Here is a 17791-nt window from a genome sequence, read left to right as displayed (position 1 = left end):
AAAACTCTTATCGGCACCTAAATCAAAAAGTACTGACGCGTAGCAGTCATTTATGAGAAACGTACCATTTACGACCTTGTTATCGGTCTTTGCTTGGGTTGCGGTAATGACAAAGGCTCGGCCTTTGGGAGCTGGAACCTGCATTGTTGGATTTGCCTGGGCTTGGGTGTTGATGATATTGACTAGCCTAGGACATGCGTTTCTGAAATGGGTGGGTCACCACAGTTGAAGCATGTTCTAGTTGGATACCGGGTTTGTGTTTGCTAATTTGAGGGTAGATAGAGTGGTCGCTGAGTTTTTTATGCACGACATGTGTCCGCCAAGTGGCCATAGCGACCACAATTCGTACAGAGGCGACACGGGCTGGTGGTCATATGGTGATAGTTACAGTGGTTACAGAGGGGGTGAGGTCCGGTATACGGCTTTTTATTTGGTTGGGCTTGTGGGGTGACTTGGGTGATAGGAGTAGCAGGGGTAATAACAGCATGGTTGTGGTGATGACTTTTCCGCTTCTTTTTGTCATGTCGGTGGGAGGACTCGGACTTGACAATTAGGGGGTCTCAGGGGTCGGCTTTTCAGTTGACATCTTTGAACCCTTGCGTGGGAGGACACCATCGTTCATATTGTCCTCGTTGAGTTGACCTGCTATTTCAATGGCGGATTCTAGGGTAGATGGCCTGCTGCTGGTCACCGAATCACGGATCTGGCGTGGTAACCCTTTGATGTAGCGGCGTATTGCAGTTTTCATAGGTTGAACCATGTGAGGTAGGAGTCTCGAGAGATCATGGAATCTATTGGTGTAGGTCGCGTTGTCGCCTCCCACCTGTTTCAGATTCCAGAATTCATCCTCGAGAGTTTGCAATTCGCTGTCAGGGCAGAACTTCTCCATCATGCGTTCCTTTAGTTTTGACCAGGTCATTCCCAAGGCAACAACCTCTCCCTTTGCCTGTTTTTCTAGGTTCCACCATGTGAGAGCATGACCTTGGAGGCACCCTGTAGCATAACGGACCATCAGGTCCTCCGGACACTCGCTATGGATGAAAGTACTCTCCATTTCTTCAATCCATGTGAGGAGTGCGGTGGCACCATCGACGCTTTTGAAGTAAGGCGGATTGCAGTTACGAAAGTTCTTGAACGAGCAACGAGGAGTGGTTGCTGGAGCTTGTGGCTGAAGAGAATGAAGTTAGGTTGCAATTTTTGGGATGACGTTTGCTACCTCCTTGGCGATAAGGGCAGCTAGCCTTCGGTTGTTGCGAGCAACGTATGGGGGTCGTAATGCCATCTACGAGAAACACACATATGGACTTGTGAGTTATTTGTAAATTGATTATGGAAATAAAGTTTTTAGACATTGTTGGGTAAAATAATTGTAAAACACTTGTTGGGCCATGGTTAGGAGTGTTGGGCACCTTTTGGGCTTTCCATGGTTACTAAATGTGAAACATGTAGCACTTGCGTGGGCCCCCACAAAACTAAGTTTTCACATGTCTTTCCCACTTCTAGGCCCATTAGGGAACTTAATAGTCCAATGAGTTGGGCATTTTGGAGTGTATCCTTTCAGATACGTTTGATAAGGTCGGGTATTTTGATGGCTCAAAAGTAATGTGAATGACGCGCTTTGTCCTATAGGTTTGGGAACTCTCGGCTTTGGTCCCCAGGTAAGCAAACTGGTCCCTCGGTTGATTGGGATGTATACGAATGCTTGCCTAGTCAGGACTTTCGGGCTACCGGCACCTCCCCCCTTCCAGTTACTACGCGTCCATTACTATGATCCTACCCAACTAGAGTGGATGACTTTGAATTTCCTATGAGCTTTAAGGAATATATATGTATATACATTTTTTTTTACCACTTGAATATGTGTGTGATTTTTCAGAGAAAGAGGAGAATATTCACCAGTGTATGCACACATATAAGTGTCAGGAGTAATACGTATGCACTTAAGGGAGCAATTAACACACAAAGGTATTCCTAGGCTTTTCTAAGTGTGAATTGCATGCAGTTGTGTGTGCATTTTATAAACTAGCATACGAGAGGACCCTAGAGGCTATAGACTAGGTCAAGGCAATTAACCTAATTCCCTATAGTCAAGGGCTCTGATACCAATCTGTCACACCCCGATCCTTGTCGGAATCGATCAAGGCGTGATATATTGTTCAAAGTCTCATGACAACTATGTTATAATATGATTAGATTCAATTAAGTACTAAGTATGCAAACAAGATCCACAACATACAAATACAAATCCAAATACGAACAACATTTATTACATCAAATTTAAATAGTCTTGTGGATTTCTAAGGCACAACCTATTTTTCATCAACTTCATTCTTCAAATCTGCATCATGGGTAAAAACAGGTCAACTACGAGAGTTGGTGAGTAATCTAATTTTAGTAGAGAAATTTGTGAAGTTGAAACATTTATAATTTGAAATTTGTTTTCTTTTGAAGTCGGCAAACAATTGTATTTGAGATAACGGTTTATAAATCAAAAATTGATTAACAAATGATAACAACAACAATAAGTCCTCACCCTATATATATATATATATATATATATATATATATATATATATATATATATATATATATAATATATATAGGATGGAGCATCTAATCATCAAACACACTCAACCACGTGCGATCAATCACCTTAGCGTCCCAAGGCGGGGTGGTCAACCCAATAGCGCTATTATTGTCCATAACGTACCTCAAGAATACGGGCATAGTCATGGAGATTAGACTAAAAATGGTAATGCACTACAAGTACGTGTAGCGTAAACAACAATAGTTATACAATTAATGACTCACGTATAAATGTCCCAACAATGTCTCAATTGAGATAAAACAATAAAATGAAGTTGGAACATATTAGAACCACATGATACACCCCAAAAATATTGAAAATTATAAAATATGGGGTAGATTACTCACCTTAGTCCCCAAAACAAAATGTGTGTGTCGTACGATAGACGGTTCGGGTCAAAATGGCGTAGAACCTAATATAATTAATAGTTTTGGTTTAGGAACTGCTAAACGAGAATAGAGTATTAATACAAATAATTAGACACATATTCTTATATTAGATGAATTAACAATAATTCATTTTGATTAGAATATTAAGGTATTCATTTGTTAAATGAATTTTAAATTGAATTAATTACTTTGCATAATTAATTTATATTTTCAATTTAGGCCAGATTTTAATAATTTCTTATTAAAATAATAACTAGCCCAATTATAATTATTTACAGATTTTAACAATTATTTATATGAAATAATCATTAAAATGCATTTTTACATGCTTAAATACTTAGGAAAATGGTTTTAAATAGTAAACAGTATTGAAAATTTATGAAATTACTAGGAAATCATTATTTCATACAATAATAATTACTGTAAAATTTTTATATTTTTCTGAACTGTTTTAGTATTTATTTAATACTTTAATGATTAAACAACAACAAAATCCGGGAAAAATAATAAATGATTCCCAAAAATTCTGTAAAATTAACCATAGTTTTATAACATAATATAGAGCCCATTGTATAAGTTTCGGATATTTGTGACTATGGGAAGTATTTTTTATATATTTCATTATTAATTAATCAATAAAACCATAAATAATAGTAAACAGTAATATAAATGTATGAAACTTCATAAATTATGTTTAATCAATATATAGGTCATCCCAGAATTTTCTCATAATTTATTGAATGCAAAAAGTATTTTATGTGAATTATTGCCATACTTTATTGCAATAATTATAGTAATTCAATAAAAATAAGTTATTTTCTGAAAATTTCCAGAACTTCTTATTTTATTGATGGGATTCTGAGAAAAATCAGGTTTATGCATAAAATGAGTTTTAGATAGTTTGGTGGATTTAATTTGTTTCTTGTATGAATTTGAAACTTTTAACAACATACCTTGTTGAATGCTTCAAGAGGGATGAAGATTGGAGTATAATAGATTGTTCTTGGCTGGAATATGAGTATTTCTTGGATGAATTTCGAGATTGAGAGTGAGAGAAAGAATAGAGAAGGTTTAAGTGGTGAAGAGAATAATGTGTTGGGAGAAAAATGAAAGGAAAGTGGATGGGAGGTGTGAGTGAGAGACCATGGGAATAATCTTTTTGCTTTTGGTGGTCTTCATAATTTCTCACTAACACAAGCATCTTTTACATAATTAATATAAGAGTTTTATAAAATTTAATGTAAAGTTTATAAAAATAGAGTTTTATAAAAGATAGGTTATTATTTGATTATAACAATCTACTTTGATTTGAAGTTTAATTATAGCATTCAAGTTTGATTCTTTTAATTTAATTAGAGCATTATACTTTGATTTGATTTTAATATGGTATCATAATTTAATTGGATTATAGTTATAACGTTGTACTATACTATGTTGCTATTAACGTCAATTTATATCGTAGTGTATGGGTTTTGATCCTATTAGCGTCAAGTAATCTTGAGTAGGGTTTATTAAATTTCCAATGTTGTTTAGCACTGTAAAGGCTAAGGAAAATCAAACACACGAATTTTCCAAATGATGTTTTCTCATTAAAGTAGCGAATTGTACAGTTATTACATAACGTAAACCCTAACATACAAGGGTTAAGGGAGTTGACCGGTTTGACTTGTTGACTTAGTTTGACTTTGCCTTGACCGAAATTTGACGGTTGTCACACATGATGTGCTATAAATGGCTCTAGACTAAAGACAGCAAACTAAGAAGAAGAAGAAGAAGAAGAAGAAGAAGAAGAAAACCCGATTTTTGAACTTTGAAAGCATATAAAAACTTTCCTTTGATCTTAGCATATGTTTGATCCCATATTTTCACCATTTTTGATACATGAAATGTGTTTTAATGGAAATTTACAAACACAAAGATGTATGAAAAGATTCTATCCATATAAGTGGAATATAATTCGAGATTAAGAAGAAAGCATGATAAAACTTGTATCAAAATGAAGAAAATGATGGAGAAAGTGAAGTCTCTTACTTAGACTCGAATTTTGAAAATGTATGAACACTCCTCAAGCCACAATATCATGGGTATAAAGGATGCTCTTGATTGATTTTGGGAGGGTCTTGAAAGAGAGTTTATGGTGAGAACATTTGAGTGTAAGAAAGAATGGGTGTGGAGGTGGTAAAAGTTGGTAAATGTGTGTGTGTGTGTGAGAGAGAGAGAGAGAGAGAGAGAGAGAGAGACTTTTATAACAAGAGAGGATGAGTTTTGATAAATTTTGTACTTGAAATATTTCTTGTACTTGTTTCGTTCGTTGGAGTTGTTACATGTGTTAGCCGGAGAAGATAAAGGGAATTAAGAGGAGGAGAAAGCGTTGAAGGAGGGGCATCTAGTAAGAGGGGGTGGGGTAGATGTGAATTATTTTTATGATTGCTAAAAAACATACAATTATATGAAAAATAACAAAATAAATAAAGAGGCATAAATTGATCATTTCATAAATACTTATATTCTATTTATTAATGAAATTAGCCCAAATACACTCATTTGAAACCTTCATGACCAAAAATATAACTTTTTATATATTATATAATTGTCCTCAATGTAATACTTTTGGCAAGCCACATGGATCAAAATTTTTTGTCTTTTTGAAATAAAGACCTTTATATTCAAATTTTAATATGTAATAAAAGAATGAATAAATTACTGAAATCGTCCCTATGGTTTGGTTAAAACTACTAGTTTGGTCCCTAAGTTTTTTTTGCACTCGGACCGTCCCTACCTTTTAATTTCATTACTATCTAAGTCCCTGCTGGATAGAAAATGACTATAATGCCCTTTGTATTTATTTTCATCTTTTTAATTATTTGTATTATTATAAAAATATTAATGGGTCCCACATCTACCCTATTATCTCCCTCTCAAATTAATTGACAGCCACCTCCTAACCATCTAAGCACCGGTTATCTTTGTCGACGGCCATCCATAGGATCTGGTTCTCTTCTCCGGCCATCCAACACCGTCACCACCTCCAGCTAGCCAACCACCATCGATCACCATCAAATCAGATGAAAGGAAACCAAAGTCACCTCCCAACAATCTAAGCACAAATTATCTTTGTCGGTGGCCATCCATAGGATCTGGTTCTCTTCTCCGGCCATCCAACACCGTCCCCACCTCCAGCCAGCCAGCCACCATCGATCGCCATCAAATCAGATGAAACGAAACCAAAATTAAAAACAAACCAAATCAAATCAAAATAGAAAAACAAACATGTGTACTAATCTAAATCAAACCCTTCCAAAAAATGTTTCAGATTTCACAGTGAACTGCAAAGCAAACCAAACCAAAATTAAAAAAACCCTCCAGGTTCTAGAAATCAAAAACAAAACCCCTTCTTAATATCCCTTTTCTCTTTCCCTACTGGTCTCATCATAACCCATTTTCATTCACGTCAACCACCACCACAAAATCAAATAAAAACTCATATTCAAAATCTTGAGAAACCTCAAAATCAAACCCAGATTCGTAATCCACATGTGAATCCCCCTCTAAAACTGAATCCAGATCTCGTGTTACTAAAGCAGATGAAAACGAAAAGTCTACCATATGATCTGATAATGAATGCGGGTCAACAATGAGCATACCAAATGAAGCAAATATCCAGTAGAATGATTTCGTGAGGAGATATTATGAATGAGTGTTCCAGCTCTACATTGTTGATGACCTTAGGTGAAGAAATCGAAGATCTACCTGCGACGAAAGCTCTGATCTAACGGAGCGAAGATTTTTTTTTGGAGAAGTTGGAGAAGATGAATTCAGAGAGAGAGAGAGAGAGAGAGAGAAACCCGATGGTGTAGTAATCGTCGGCGGTCCATTCGTCACAATATATCTTCCGACGACATTGGATGTGGATTCCGGTGATGTGGTTTCAAACGCAAATAAGAGAGAGAGGGTGATGTTTCAGACTTTGAGTAACGTGGTGAAGGGGATGAATAGGTACCTACATGTATTTATTTATTTAAATTCTTTTTTCTAATTAGATAATACTAATAAATGAAAAAAAATGGAAAAAGGCATTATAGTCTTTTTAATGTGTGACAGGGATGAAAGACGTAACAAAACCATAACCTAGGTACGGTCCGAGTACAAAAAAAAATTTAGGGACCAAACTAGTAGTTTTATCCAAACCATAAGGACGATCTCAGTAATTTGTTCTAAAAGAATTTATTAAAATATCTCTTGTTTAAAAACAACAAATTAAATGAAGGACTTTTATAGAAACTTCTAGAAATATTATTAGGATAAACTAGTTAGATTTATTTAAAAAAAAAAAAGCTACTGAAATTTTTTATCCATTATATCCAAATTTTGTTTTTAAAACGCTACACAACACTCACTACCTTACTATAAATCTACACATTTTAAATAATATCCAATTAGTTGCTAAAATTAATGAAAATAATAAAACTGCATAGTTTTAAATAATATCCTAACTTTCCGTTAAAAGATTTTCATATTAAAGATTATTTACTTCATACTGTTTACATCTCCTATAGCACACTACTATAACCAGCTCTAGGTAAGTCGTGAACTTTTTACCTTGAGTATTCACATAATAGAGCTTTTGCACTACAATCAAGATGTTTTAAAAAAAGTTCTGTAACAATTATTGTTTATAAGCAAATAGGTCACACATGAAAAGACTAGGCCATCCTTTACCTACCTTACTTAATGTTTAATAATGTAAAAAAGAACTTTTAATTTGCTTTAGTGCACAAATTAGGAAAGAAATTGCCAAAGTGAGCAGGCCACAAAGGAGACCTTAAAGAATCAACTTTACTCTAATGTTACACTGTCCCCAGGCCACCAAAATGATAAATCACCTTTTCAGGTGAATATTAATCATGTCATATGAAGTGGTAATCCGCAATATAAACTCTAAGCTCTTTATGAGTTCCAGGAGATACTGAGAAAAGCTCAAGGAAAATGACAGGAGCTGGTTTTTCATGTGGAGCATGCAAGTTCCTGAGAAGAAGGTGTACAAATGAATGTGTTTTTACCCCTTACTTTTGTTACAGCCAAGGAGCTGATCACTTTGCAGCCGTTCACAAGATTTTTGGTGCAAGCAATGCCTCCAAGCTATTGATGAAACTCCCACTGCAAGACAGAAGTGAAGCTGCTATCAGTATATCCTATGAAGCTTTGGCTCGAATGCAGGATCCTGTATATGGTTGTGTAGCTCAAATCTTTGCTCTTGAGCAACAGGTAGCTAGTTTACAAGAGGAGATAGATCAGCTTTCGAATTACATTACTTATGTTTCATTTGGTCTGCCAAATTACATGACTTATGTATCTTCTGAGTTTAATGGTATGAGCATCAGTGATCATCTCAACCAACTGACTCCGCCATTGTTTGCTGCACCGCAAGCTTCTTCTCCATCCTTGGCTATTTTGGAGGGCCAAAATTCTCATTCTCACAGCCTTCTCGACCATCCACTCATGGAAAGCTTTTAATTTCATGGTGAACTTATTACTTAAGAGGCACTAGTTTATTTGATCAATTTGTAAATACCAGAAGTATGTTAGGCTTATCCTTCAGCGTATGCAAATAAATTGTAAAATACCTTCGGTAAGAATTATTATTATATTGAAAATTGTGATTAAAAAATACTTCTTGTTCATAAGTTATTATTAGTTATTATCACGACAAATTGTAATAAAGCCTCTAAGTTTATCAAAATTTGGATTTTGATACTATGTTTGGTTTTATCAATTAAGTCATTACATTTATAATTTTATTACAATGTCAACCAATTGCCCGGTTACCATCTCTTAAGGAGGTTACTAAATAAATAACATAAAAATATTATGATGTTGAAGCCGAGTGAGATCTTATATGGTAGGATTGAGTTTCAAATATATGGTTAGTATGGACTCCAATATCACGGGGGATTTTATTTACACCCGAATTTTGTGATGATGATCCTATTTGAAATGACATGGTTGACTATTCTCGACATTTAAATCCGTTTACCAATTGAAATTGTATTCTTATATTTTCATTTATTTCCCCTTTACTTTAATCCATTTAACCGATTCAAACCCACTGGTGTTACTTTTTTCCCTTTTAGTTTATCTTAACTAATATTTTTTTACATATTGTATTCTTTTATATATATATATATATATATATATATATATATATATATATATAATATTCAAAATTAAAAAGATTAAAATATATATAATATTCAAGTTGCATTATTTTTTTAGTAATTGATTGTTTTAACACGTTATTATTTTTATTTAAAACTATATATATATATATATATATATATATATATATATATATATATATATGGAAAACAAAAAAACTCTAAACAAAATAAAAATGCATAAAAAAATATTTAGACATCACAAATCTTTTTTCTTTTTGATTTTATATTCTTAAAAATCGCAGCTTGTAAAAAGATTAAAAAAATACATAACATTATTTATATGTTAGAAATAGAAAAAGGATTAAAACAAAAAACAATATCTTAAACGAAGGATCAGATCATACATGTAAAATTTATTTATAGACGAGACGGATTATTTTTATTTAAAATTACAAATAAATATATTAAAAATAAACTAATAAAATATACTATGTTATATGTTTTTGTTACAATATGTTTTCCATTTTATTTTTTATTTCATCATTAAAACAAAATAATATATGACATTATAAAATTATATTGTAAAACACATAAAATGAAAATGAATGATGAAATTATAGACATTAATTTAAAAAAACAACACTAAAATGAATTAACTTTTAAGAAAATCAAAGAGGAGAAAACATAAAATAATGTATAAATAATGATATTAATTTTATTTAATGGATTTAATTATTCTTGTAGGTAACGAGCTTGGTGGGATATAAATTTAACGTATTAAATGTCAAAAGGAGAAAAATAGAATGTAGTATATAAGTAAATGATCTCACTTTGACATTCAGAGCACTGGGCATAAATCACATTGTGTTAGCATCCGCAGGGACCATTGCAATACTTTGTTTTAATTAAACAGTCTGAGTTGGCTGTACCAGTTCTGAGTTGGTTGTTTGACGCCCGAGGAAGGCCCCCGAAGGAGCCGTTCCCAGTCTGTCCCCCGACCGACACGCAGTGACCCGCTCTCGCCGCGGAAGCAGCGAGAGCAGTCCGCCAACAACCGAAAGGTTCGGGATTGGGATCCCCTACCCAGCCCTCAGAGCCAATCCTTTTCCCGAGGTTACAGATCCATTTTGCCCTCAGAGCCAATCTTTTTCCCGAGGTTATCGATCAATCAAATTTAAATTAAATTGAATGACAATTATCACCATTTAAAATAAGTAGGAAGATAGTAGAAACAAAAAAATTAAAAGAATATTTAATTTTTCATATAATAATAATAATAATAATAATAATAATAATATTTTTTTTTAAGTAAGAGGTTGCGAAATATATATATATATATATATATATATATATATATATATATATATATATATATATATATATATATATATATACACACGTAAATAACATAAATGCGATGTTAATGGTATGTGAATGTTTATCAACTTATTCATCAAATTGAAAGGTAGTAATTATGTCTCTAAGTTGACTTTAGTTCTATAGAGGTGCGATTAACAACACCCCAATTTCACATGTCTTCTTCTCTTCTTCTCCTATTCTCGTAAGCGTATTTCTTCATAAATGACGTCTACAAGTTGATCTAATGGTCAAACTCACTTAAAAGTCAACAAAGGGAGTAGTGTAACACCTGTAGATCCGGACTAGTCAATTTAGAGACAATGAGCATCAAAAATGAGTTTTTTATGGAAGATTATTTAGAAGGAGTAATCTTAACCAAGTGGTAGTATATGTTCCAAGGGTTCCGTACATATAAAGAACGCGAAAATCCAAATTATAACGAAGAAGTTATGGCCCGTAGAAGTTTCGCTGCAAAACCGGCACGGCACCAGGAGACGTAAATTGTGAATTTACGATAGAGGACTTTTTAGCCTTAGCGATCTAAACAAAAGTTGTACAATATGTTAAACCGAGAACATACAAAAAAAGAACGCCCAAATCTGACTTCGTATGAGGAAGTTATGAATTTTCTAAGATTTGGCATAGAAGTGCACAACCCGAAACTCGAATTTTAGTTCGAGTGGTTTTTGGCTTACACAACCTAAATGAGAGTTGAAGATCTCATTTATAGAAACGCAACGGTAAAAAGACAGACGAAAACGGACTCCGTATGAAGGAGTTACGAATTCTTCGTGGTCATTTAATAGTCTAATCTCCTCCTACTGTTAAATTCAAGATCGGTCGAAAATTAGCCGACAGAGTCTAAATGAAAGTTGTAGATCTTGTTTTTACCTACGCGTGGAAAAAAAGAACGTCGAAAACAGAGCTCGTATGCGAAAGTTACGGGGTGTACATTCGGCAGGGTGCTGTGCGAAATCGAGTGACGTAGCTGATTATGGGCCAAGGCTTTCTCCCCAAGGCAAGCCACCAGAAGGTGACATGTGGCATGGACTCGACAAGTAGGAGGACCTACTCGACGAGTAGACCTGTTTTCCAGCCTATAAATAGAGGTGTCGGGTTCCCTCATTCTTCACACCATTCCAACTTCTTCTCTCTCTCTAAACTCTCTCTAGCCCCCAAAACCCCGCTAAAGTCTAGGTAAACCCCCTAGCACCCGAAGGAAGCCCCGGGGCTCCTGAAGCCTCGAGAAAAGAGCTTTTCGGCTCGGAAACGCTGCTCCAGCGAAGCCCGGTTTTCGAGAAAACCCGCTGTAAATGAGCTACGACTACCCTATCTTTAGTATAGCTTATGTTTTAATATAGTAACATTATTAGGACCTTAAAATAATTATTTGGGCTATTATTATGAGTTATATAAGAGTGTTGCTTAACGCTTATATAATAGTAATAATAGCTAGACTATTAATTAGTCGTAGTTAACGTTAGACTAAACTCTAGTGGTAATGATACTAGGTTTTGTCCGAGGAAAATTGTGTTGAGAGTAACGAAGTGTTGTTCGAGTGCCGAGTCACCACCTTCTCAGGTGAGTGCATAGTTACTTTCATCTTACACATAGATATGAAGTATTTTATATAAATTACGTGCTATGTGTGCATATTATCTGAATACTTGTTGTCTATGTTGGATGAATGGTTTTATACATGTTTTAAATGATTCAAACTGTATATTTATTTTATATCTACAAATATGTTGGGATAAAACATGGGTAGATGAAATAGTGGTGTGTGATGAAATAAAATGATGAGAGATAGGTGATGATAGGAAGGTGATGATAAGTAGGTGATGATAGATAGGTGATGATTGATAGGTAATGATGAATCGGTGATGTAGGATGAAAGATACCATAACCTTGTTCGACAATGTGGAGATGTAGTCATCTACCAGAGTATAGATGGCGACCACAGACTATTCTAGACAACCCCGTGGAAACAGCAGCAGGCTCATAACCTGTAGGTGATGAATTACGAGTTCCGGCGATGCTGTAACTACGTATTCATGTGATGATACTCTAACCCTTACTATGAATTACGAGTTCAGGCGATGTTGTAACTACGCATTCATGCGATGATAATCCAACCTTTACTAAGCGCGTATTGAGGGGCTAATCCCCAAATTATTAATGTCTATGCGTTGTAGGCAATGATCCTTAGGATAAGTCCTTAGGAACGAACATATAAGGAAATGTGATGTAAAGAGATGAGAGGTAATAACGATATAGGAGATGACCCTTAAGATAATTCTCTAGGGAATATTAAATGAAGAAAATGGGTATGGGCAATCGGGTTAATTGTTTGACATGTATTATGTGAAGAAACAAATTAACTATATTATTGTGGGTTGAAAACTCTATGTACTCACCAGGTTTCCCAACCTGACCCACTCAAGCTTATTTGTATCACAAGTGTCGATACGAAGCTACTTTACACTGAGAGATTTAAAAGAGATGTAGATCACTAGTGTAAATGAATGTAAGTTCTATTTATGCTTATGTTTCTGTATTGACGATGACATCCCAATGTTTTGAAAATGAATGAAATACATTTCTTCCGAAATGATTTGATAACGTATTTATCATATTTTTCTGGGAACAAATTCCGCAATATTTTTATTAAAAAAGGTACTCTAATTTTTATAAAGCATAAACAAAATCGGTCTTTTCTGGCCATGAAAATGGGGATGTCACAGTTGGTATCAGAGCATTAGTTTAAGCGAACTAGAAATTTGTAGGAAATTTCTAGACTTAAACTTAGAGTGCTAAGCGATGATTGTGAGATGAGTGTCTGCTATATTTTAGACACGAGCACTAGTTTATTTTAGGAAAGATGCCTAAAATGTTTTATGTGCTAAATGTTTTATGTTATAGCTATACAGATGCCTTATATGTTATTATTTGTTCAGATCTATGGTCTATTGCCGACCGGATCTAGAAATTTTATGTGTTCAAATTTGTAAACGTTTAATTACGATATTAGAACTGGCATGTAACTTTTCGGAGTAATAGGGAGATTTATACGTCTATCGTAAATAAAACTTTCCTATCTTAAATTCTCGCCTCGGTAAACCAAATGTCTGCTTTGGTGTACAAAACTTCATGGTGAAGACAGACTAGGAAATATCCGAGGAAGATGACAACCTGAGCCAAAGAATGTGATGGGTCATGCAACGGTCGTTGCGCCTGCACCCGAACCAATCATAATGACAGAAGTTCGGGAAGTGATGCGAACCATGATAGACTGATAAAATAGAGGAAATAAAAAGGCTTACGATAGTGAATGATACCTATCAGAAGATATCGTAAGAGAGGTATCTTGCCTTTAGAATGCGTCTAATAAATAATACGTCTAGTACGGGAGAAGTACGCTTTCGATTGGTAGAAAGAAAGAATTTTTGGTATAATCCATAAAGTTATCCCATGGTCTGGAATTTCCAATACCAACCGAGTTGAAGCAGAATTAATGATTGAAGATGTGCATGGAAGAAGTCCTAGTAGAGTCTAGGGAAAAAACATTTATGATTATTTGGACACACTCGTATGTGTTGAATTGTTTTGAGATTTTAGGACTTGGGGACTGCGAGACAATACTTGGGACGAGTATGAGTAGGTGTGAAAGGTAGTAGATGCATATACTACCAGAAGCACAGGACTCGCACTTGGATCAGGGAAAGTCACAAGGTTACCATGGAGCTAGTAATTGAATTCGTTTTATTCAAGTATGTCGTTACCATTGTTTCGGTAACGATTAAGAAGATGATTGTTATTCCGACCCTAGTGGTCATACCAAATTGAGTCCGACTACGACGAGTATGTTACGTGGTATCGAGAACCAAGTTCGATGTAGCACCTGACTTAAGCTGGAAGAATTAATCAAAGCGATCAATAGAGGTATCGCGACGGTTGTTTGTAGCCAGAAATGCTACCTTTTAAGATGAGATTAGAACATGAAGGAAGGTATAGTCTGTTCCGGAATTTGACTCTAAGAGACCTGAGTCTAAGCATTGCAACATACGATGAGAGGTCATTAGAACGTGACCCATCGGTCTATTGTGGAAGTCAAATAACAAGTTTGAAGAAGGAGTCTCTGATAAAGAGCGAGATTATGACATGAAGGCCATGATTGAAGGTCTAACATGAGACAGAGGGCGGGAGCAAGATCGAGAACCGCCTGCAGTCAAGGAGTCCAAGAGTTAGATACTCATTCGAAACAACATAGAAGTTATGGTTATTACCTAGGATGAAGATATAACGTATGGAGTCATTATACATTCATGTTTCATTGATGATTCCGGGACGTAATCATCCTAAGGGGGAGATAATTGTAACGCCCGTAGATCCGGACTAGTCAATTTAGAGACAATGAGCATCAAATATGAGTTTTTGATGGAAGATTATTTAGAAGGAGTAATCTTAACCAAGTGGTAGTATATGTTCCAAGGGTTCCGTACATATAAAGAACGCGGAAATCCGAGTTATAACGAAGAAGTTATGGCCCGTCGAAGTTTCGCTGCAAAACCGGCACGGCACCGGGAGACGTAAATAGTGAATTTACGATAGAGGACTTTTTAGCCTTAGTTATCTAAACAAAAGTTGTAGTATATGTTAAACCGAGAACATATAAAAAAAGAACGCCCAAATCTGACTTCGTATGAGGAAGTTATGAATTTTCTAAGATTTGGCATAGCAGTGCACGACCCGAAACTCGAATTTTAGTTCTAGCGGTTTTTGGCTTACGCAACCTAAATGAGAGTTGAGTATCTCATTAATAGAAACGCAACGGTAAAAAGACAGACGAAAACGGAGTCCGTATGAAGGAGTTACGAATTCTTCGTGGTCATTTAACAGTCTAATCTCCTCCTACTGTTAAATTCATGATCGGTCGAGAATTAGCCGAAGGAGTCTAAATGAAAGTTGTAGGTCTTGTTTTTACCTATGCGTGGAAAAAAAGAATGTCGAAAACGGAGCTCGTATGCGAAAGTTACGGGGTTTAGAAGTCGGGAGGGTGTTGTGCAAAATCGGGTGACGTGGCTGATTATGGGCCAAGGCTTTCTCCCCAAGGCAAGCCACCAGAAGGTGACATGTGGCATGGACTCGACGAGTAGGAGGATTTACTCGACGAGTAGAGCTGTTTTCCAGCCTATAAATAGAGGTGCCGGGTTCCCTCATTCTTCACACCATTCCAACTTCTTCTCTCTCTCTAAACTCTCTCTCTAGCCCCCAAACCCACCCTAAAGTCTCTCTCTAGAAAAGAGCTTTTCGGCTCGGAAACGCTGATCCAGCGAAGCCCGGTTTTCGAGAAAACCCGCTGTAAGTGAGCTACGACTACCCTATCTTTAGTATAGCTTATGTTTTAATATAGTAACATTATTAGGACCTTAAAATAATTATTTGGGCTATTATTCTGAGTTATATAAGAGTGTTGCTTAATGCTTATATAATAGTAATAATAGCTAGACTATTAATTAGTCGTAGTTAACGTTAGACTAAACTCTAGTGGTAATGATACTTGGTTTTGTCCGAGGAAAATTGTGTTGAGAGTAACGAAGTGTTGTTCGAGTGCCGAGTCACCACCTTCTCAGGTGAGTGCATAGTTACTTTCATCTTACACATAGATATGAAGTATTTTATATAAATTGCGTGCTATGTGTGCATATTATCTGAATACTTGTTGTCTATGTTGGATGAATGATTTTATACATGTTTTAAATGATTCAAACTGTATATTTATTTTATATCAACAAATATGTTGGGATAAAACATGGGTAGGTGAAATAGTGGTGTGTGATGAAATAAAATGATGAGAGATAGGTGATGATAGGAAGGTAATGATAATTAGGTGAGGATAGATAGGTGATGATGAATCGGTGATGTAGGATGAAAGATACCATAACCTTGTCCGGCAATGTGGAGATGTAGTCATCTACTAGAGTATAGCTGGCGACCACGGACTATTCTAGACAACCCCGTGGAAACAGCAGCAGGCTCATAACCTGTAGGTGATGAATTACGAGCTCCGGCGATGTTGTAACTACGTATTCATGTGATGATACTCTAGCCCTTACTATGAATTACGAGTTCAGGCGATGATAATCCAACCCTTACTAAGCGCGTATTGAGGGGGTAATCCCCAAATCATTACTGTGTATGCGTTGTAGGCAATGATCCTTAGGAAAAGTCCTTAGGAACGAACATATAAGGAAATGTGATGTAAAGAGATGAGAGGTAAATATGATATAGGAGATGACCCTTAAGATAATTCTCTAGGGAATATTAAATGAAGAAAATGGGGATGGGCAATCGGGTTAATTGTTTGACATGTATTATGTGAAGAAACAAATTAACTATATTATTGTGGGTTGAAAACCCTATGTACTCACCAGGTTTCCCAACCTGGCCCACTCAAGCTTATTTGTATCACAGGTGTCGATATGCTACTTTTTAAGATGAGATTAGAACAGGAAGGAAGGTATATTCTGTTCCGGAATTTGACTCTAAGAGACCTGAGTCTAAACATTGCAACATACGATGAGAGGTCACTAGAACGTGACCCATCGGTCTATTGTGGAAGTCAAATAACAAGTTTGAAGAAGGAGTCTCTGATAAAGAGCGAGATTATGACATGAAGGCCATGATTGAAGGTCTAACATGAGACAGAGGTCAGGAGCAAGATCGAGCACCGCCTGCAGTCAAGGAGTCCAAGAGTTAGATACTCATTCGAAACAACATAGAAGTTACGGTTATTACCTAGGATGAAGAGATAACGTATGGAGTCATTATACAATCTTGTTTCGTTGATGATTCTGGGACGTAATCATCCTAAGGGGGAGATAATTGTAATGCCCGTAGATCCGGGCTAGTCAATTTAGAGACAATGAGCATCAAAAATGAGTTTTTTATGGAAGATTATTTAGAATGAGTAATCTTAACCAAGTGGTAGTATATGTTCCAAGGGTTCCGTACATATAAAGAACGCGGAAATCCGAGTTATAACGTAGAAGTTATGGCCCGTCGAAGTTTCGCTGCAAAACCGGCACGACACCGGGAGACGTAAATAGTGAATTTACGATAGAGGACTTTTTAGCCTTAGTGATCTAAAAAAAAGTTGTAGTATATGTTAAACCGAGAACATACAAAAAAAAGAACGCCCAAATCTGACTTCGTATGAGGAAGTTATGAATTTTCTAAGATTTGGCATAGCAGTGCACGACCCGAAACTCGAATTTTAGTTTGAGCGGTTTTTTGCT

General features: G+C 35.6%; 1 pseudogene; it reads left to right on the top strand.

Annotated features, from left to right (window-relative positions):
* The first annotated feature begins 7873 nt into the window (after positions 1-7873).
* On the top strand, positions 7874-8630 carry LOC145140760 (LOB domain-containing protein 33 pseudogene; annotated as a pseudogene).
* The last annotated feature ends 9161 nt before the right edge of the window (positions 8631-17791 follow it).

This window comes from Lactuca virosa, chromosome 9, assembly GCF_052849685.1.
Source record: "Lactuca virosa cultivar CGN04683 chromosome 9, Lactuca_virosa_CGN04683_v6, whole genome shotgun sequence".
Taxonomy (NCBI): Eukaryota; Viridiplantae; Streptophyta; class Magnoliopsida; order Asterales; family Asteraceae; genus Lactuca; species Lactuca virosa.
Note: the sequence above shows the minus strand (reverse complement) of the source record. Positions and strands in the feature narration are given on the sequence as shown.